The 6,357-nt window shown below is 39.2% G+C and overlaps 1 long non-coding RNA gene across 1 annotated transcript in view; it reads left to right on the forward strand.

Moving 5' to 3' along the window:
* Positions 1-4,916: 4,916 nt before the first annotated feature.
* The window catches only part of LOC116397557 (uncharacterized), a 256,577-nt gene continuing 255,136 nt past the window's right edge, over positions 4,917-6,357 (forward strand). The window contains exons 1-2 of the long non-coding RNA XR_004213686.1: positions 4,917-5,218; positions 5,806-5,964. This is a non-coding gene — a long non-coding RNA (uncharacterized LOC116397557). The remainder of the gene's footprint in view (positions 5,219-5,805; positions 5,965-6,357) is intronic.

Consider the following 6,357-nt stretch of genomic DNA (forward strand, 5'->3'; position numbering starts at 1 on the left):
TCAAGCTGTTGTAACTCGATTGTACTTTTTCAAAACTGTCCCAAACTTGACATGCTTGTTGACTGTCATGGTTTTAGGACTTCTGCATGCCAATATTAACTCATTGTCATAGCGCCACCTACTGATAAGCACGGACGTAAGCAGGATTCTATAATTACAGCGGCCCAAACACTGAACTTATTGAAAGGGTTTGTGGGCACACCATGAGAAAAAGACTTCTCTGATCTAAATATGTGCAAACTAAGATGCTTGGAGAGCAAACGTTAGATAACAGTGGATTTTCAAACCATGTCAGTGGGCATTAGTATAAATGATCTGTCCAGAGCTTCTTCGTGACAATCAGGTTAAACGTTATAATGAATGCTTCACACTACAATCTAAAGTTACAGAAGAACTTAAAATGAAAACAGTGTTAAATTAAAGTGTTCAAGTAACAGCAAATGGCACTAGTTTGGTTAACTTTCATGTAATTCCAAATACAATCAGCAGGACACTGCAGGGAGTTGAACCCCATCCCAGGCAACTGACAGTCTGTTATGTTACAAACACTGAAGCGCATTCACACACATTTATTTTCTTAATGATCTTAACAGGCTTACATTCATGATTGTATCGGAGGTACACTCAAAACATTTGAGGCTTAAGACCTGGCAACATGATCTTGCTACGCTGCTGGTCTACGCAGGAAATATCATCTAACTCGTACACGTAGTGTATGATGGTCACAGAAATGCATGGCCAGAGTCCTGCTAGTACCCTCGACGTGCGTGAAGTTGCGAGGGCCCGATCAATGCTGCTCGCAGCTTTAATTTTATTTTGTTTGGTGTTATTCTCTCTTCTTTAAATCGGCTCTGTGAGTGAGATCTAGAACCGCAACTATCACGTACAAGCGTGACCGGTCGGTTCAGAATCCGACCGTTCCTCACATTCTCACTGCAGCGCCGAGCACCGCGCTCAGAGCTCCTCTCTCTCTCTCTCTCTCTCTCTCTCTCTCTCTCTCTCTCTCTCTCTCGCTGTCAACCTCTCTTCCTACTAACCCGCATACACATAGTTAGATTCACTGATTTTGGGTGAACCTCTCAGACACGTGGTCGCGTATTCTATTGTCCCAACCCACATTGTGCGCCGTCCCACGTGGTTACACGTAGCCACCTCTCAGCTATCTTGTTGCGGGTCAATAGACTCCGCCATCTTTGCTTGTAGGCTCACAAGCCCCTGTTTAGGTTACGTACCATCACTGTTTGAGTAGCCCCCCCCCCCCCCCCGCCTTCGTTTCCACACACACACACACACACACACACACACATGTACATATATCTATATACATATCCTTACCCCACTTTATTCATTTGACTTTAGGTATTAGACATATAATTGTATGATGGTGTTTGTTGATTTTGATATTACTTGATTTGATCATTTATTATTTTATTCAATGAACTCTGTTATATTTTAAAGAGCAGTCGTCTGTGATTACTTGTGCATATGTGTGTAATAATAACTGGATGTAGTGGCCTGTGCTCGAACATAAACCTTCACTCTCACTCCAAACGTGTAATAGTATTCAGACTGTTAATATCGTGAATGAACACTAATTATGAGACTTAGTTTATAGTTTGGTTATTGGTCCCTGTTCGCAGGGTGGTGCCCCGTTATTATTAATAATTATTAATAATTGTTACTGACATTAATAATTCTATTGATGTCGAGAATTTAGTTTCTTAGATGCTGATAACCCAAACACGCTCCTTTACGTTCCCAACATATGGAATAAGAAAAACAAGCAATATATGCATTTAGAAGTTTAATTTTGACAAAATCAACACAAATGGTTCCAACCAACCAATAGAAAACATCAAAGAAATGACTACAGATTACCAGGACCTCATTTATAGAAGAAACATATAAAACATGAACACTGTGTGTGTGTGTGTGTGCCATTCAACACACAAACATTCTCCTATAAGAAAGCATTAAGCACATTTGAATGTGTCATTTGTCCTTCTATATCCACTGACACTCATGCAAACAAACTGCTACACACACACACAAACACGCGCACAGACAAGTTACTCTGATGACTGACCCCTGACCTCCAGATTGTCTCTCAAACTAATCAAACTGCCTGATCCTGTTCGTTAGGCTCCTAACATGTTCCTGTGTCCATAAGTGTAATCATCAGTAGATAGTAAAGTAAAAATGACGATGGTCATAGCGATCATCTCCACACTATAGCAGGGTATTGCTTGAACATAAGTGGTCTAACTGCACAATGTTGCCCTGATTCACAGCGTCAATTCAAAGATATACCCAATCAAAAAATACCCAAGATAATACCCAAACTCTTTACATGTCCAGACACTTAATCATCTATTACTTGTAGGTTTAATAGATGTTCATATCTCCCTCTTACAGCTCTACAGTCAAGCAGTGACAGGTTCAGTCTTCCGGTGTAGCTGCTGATATTGTTCCAGTTTCAGTGTGATTGGGACTTCAGAGGGATTATCTGTCCCAGCAGTCTGGTCACAGGAACTGCCATAATAATTGATTAACACTACCTCTGCATTTCATTGTTAGAGGAGAATGTGTCATGGCAGAGCAAGCTGAAAGTGACACTAAACTTTTCATGCACTTGTGAACTGTTTGGTACCAAATTCTTCAGTTTGACACCAAGCAAACTGTATTTAATATGTAACCTTTCATCAAAGTGTGTGCAGTTCATTGTCCTTTGGCTGACAAAGCAATTAAACAATATGAGATGAATGCATACAGGGTGTGAGGTACAGGACTGAATACAGTTAAAAGAGCAGAGATATTGGAGTTGAACAAATGCAAGAAAAATACAAAAATATCTCAAACAGTTAAATGGATAAAAGAAAAAAATGAATTTCGTAGCATGGCCAGGGAGACGTGGTTAGTTAGGGTTAGGGTTACCGTAGTGGAAGCACTGCTTCTAGTCTCTGTTTTAGGCTGAACATATCCTACCTCTGCACTGGACCCCAGAGATAAAACTGACTCTGGAGACAGAGAACAAGAAGACAGTGTCTCTCCTGTCTCCTCAATAGTCTGTCCATCAGTGTCATATACTGTGCGTGTGTGCGTGTGTGTGTGTGTGTGTGTGTGTGTGTGTGTGTGTGTGTGTGTGCCTTTAAGCAGCTCAAACAGCAGAGCTCTCAGTGTTTGATCAGTCTGTCAATGAGTAATTCTGCTGCAGGAATAACTCATCACATACGGTATCTGAACCTGAACTCACAGCTGTCTGCACCATGGACTCAGGTAGGCTTTATACACACTCTATTTCTACTTTGACAAGTTCATCTGCCAGCCAACATGGATATATTTTATAATGTGTTAGAATGTTAGATTTAAACGTAATGGTCATTGGCTTAGTATTATTCTTGTAAATGTTCCAATGTTCAGTATAGATCAGTCGTTATTAACACATTAAAACAGTCTTTATCAAAGGCACAACTTATATGTATATGTAAATGAATAAATCCTAACATAAGCCTAACATTATTATGTAACTGTTGAGAAAACCAGGTTTCCAGTCACATCCAGACATATCGGATATCAGTTACATACTGACTCTAATAGCTGGATTGGGTATAGGTGACAATTGGCCGAACTGATATGACACTACTTTAATAAATAACAATTCAGTACATTTATTGCTATGTATTTATTTGTCTTATATTTTGTTTTACAATGTAAAGTCAAGCCAGATGTTGCCTTGAACATAAAACAATAATAAATCTAATTAGAATCTAACATCATTCTGTATTTAGCATCTTAAAGGAATACTTTACCCCAAAATGACCATCTGTATATCCATAACACCTTGTGTTACCTTGAATCTTGCTATTTGAAACACTTCCGCACAAACAGTACTCGCATGGAGGAGTAGCGCATCTCTACGAGTGCCTGTTAAAAATATGCCCCCATTTACTTCAATTCATCAAGACTGTCTCTGTTTTGGGATTCTGCATCATTCACTGTCAAGAACAAAATTATCATGTGTATCATCTCAAGTGTTAATCATGTGTGTATGTAGATATGTATGTGTGTATATATATATACAGTATATATATATATATATATATATATATACGGGCCGTGCATTTTATACCTGGGCCTGCTGTGCTGTCCTACAGTTGAATAACCTAATTATGAGCAACAGCTAGGGTTATTATTTGTTTCATCACGTATTCATATTAAACCGTTCGGTACGAGGCTTATGAACCGAACAATACGTTTGAATAATACTAGTGCATTTGGAAAATGCAGAAGCTTAAATTGTGGGAAATATAATGTTTTCGGTGGACTGTGCTCATGTAGGAGACAACGGGCTGTGTGACCTCTGAACCCGGAACAAAAAAAACAAAAACAAAAAACAGCTGAGGCTACGCTAAACTAGCATAACGGGAAAACAACGCGGCAAACATTGCGATGACGGGATGCTTCGTCATTAACGGACAAGTCAGAATCAATGTAATTAACACAATGACAAGAACCAACTCACAAGAACCAGTCACATATATTTATATGACAACAAAGGAACAAATCAATCCAGCAACTCTGCAGCGCTAAAACAGTATTCCACCGCACACTGAAGAGCACGAGCCATTCAAATATTATTCACATCAGAGTGAACAATATTAACCATATCATAAAAACAACACCATAGACAAATGAACACAGTAGTAACGCTACTGCAGATGTAAAAACACAAAAGCAGTTCACTTATCAAAGCTTCTGTTCACTTCAAGACGAAGTCCATCCTCCTTTCTTTGTTTACAAAGAGTTTAATGACGCGGTTGTACAGAACATCGGTTCAGTTCCAGTCAGAGGTCCTCCTGTGAATGTGTTCGTTGAGTTGTAGATCCAACATCTTGAATCTTGAGTGTATATATAGAAGGTCTTCACATGAAAATCTGCATATGTAAATATGTATTTATCTAAAGAATAAATACATTTATGAGCCATAGTGCACGGTGATTATGAGTTGTGAAGCACACACACACACATTTTTTACCAACAATGTGTGGGATCATACAGTCGAATCCCCCCGGGGCCCTTTATTGACAGCACTGAGACAGTGAGAGGAGCTTCAGCTGTTTGTTTGTTCTGATGATCTTGTGCTTGTTGGACAGGAATCAGTCGGGATGATTAAAGAGCTGCTGCTTCAATTCTTCTGAGCTGGAAGTGAGAGAACAAGGTAAACATCTACAGAACGTCGTGGTCTCAGGACCTGACGTCACACAACACACAAAGCATGTGTTCCCTCATGTTCCTCCAGGCCTTTGCATACATGAACTGTTCTTTTTATGGAGTTTGAAAGTAAATATGAGCTCATATTTAGTCAGTTATGTCAACACACCAAAACAGTCGTCTGTCATAAATATTCTACATTTTCTGTGTGTTTTGGCATCTGAGGAAAAGCTCAGAAATTACATTTTTATTTAGGAGGTTTTTATAGGATGTATAGCTCCCAGACAGACATGAGCATGTTCTTTAAAGATAACTATTCGTTTGAGCAACACGCAGTGTCATTTGTCATCCGTGTGAGTTACTTGAAGTAGTTGAAAATGTTGAAAGCTTAGTTGGCATTTCTCATAAGTGATCACAGAGAGGGAAGTACCTGTGATCACGTGTCACGTTAATGATCAGAGAAACTCAAGCTTATCTACATGCAGCGGCCAATAGGTTTCTGTATAAAACACTAAAATGCAAATGTAGTTACTTGTGTGTTGTTTTTTCTGTAAATAAGTAATAAAAGCTGTTTGCTGTTGAAATATCCAACAGGTCTCACTTCCCCCTGCAGCGGCTCCTCCTCGCTGCCTGAAAGCTCTTTACGGTTTGAGTTGGCACATTGACATGAAGTGAAACCAAACAGGCTGCAGTCTGATGATTCTGTACAGCTGAACCTGGAGCTGTTAACATCAAGACCGCTGTCTGCTAGAGGTGAACATTTGGACTTTACATTATTCCCTAAGGCAGAGGTCTTCAACAGGGGGTACTGAGGTACCGCAGTCGTGACATTTTTGCTTGATTAGAATTTGTTTTATTTTATTATTATTTATTTTTTTCCACAAATTTAAATGTCTTTAACTACACGTTAACATGAATCCAACAAATTGTAGCAAATGGATAAAGGAGGCAGAAGATCTTATCTTTCAGTCAGAAATGCACACATTCATCAACACACAGGAGCTCTCAAGCTGGGCACCGTTCACTGACAGCCAGAGACTAGCCTGGACCTGTCCCCCTACATGTCTGTTTAAAAAAAAAACATGAATCTTTCATTATTTTAATAGTTCAGTATTGTATGAAAGATAACAGGTATGTTTATGCATG

Source organism: Anarrhichthys ocellatus, unplaced genomic scaffold (assembly GCF_004355925.1).
Source record: "Anarrhichthys ocellatus isolate YVR2014 unplaced genomic scaffold, GSC_Weel_1.0 scaffold68, whole genome shotgun sequence".
NCBI classification, from domain to species: Eukaryota; Metazoa; Chordata; class Actinopteri; order Perciformes; family Anarhichadidae; genus Anarrhichthys; species Anarrhichthys ocellatus.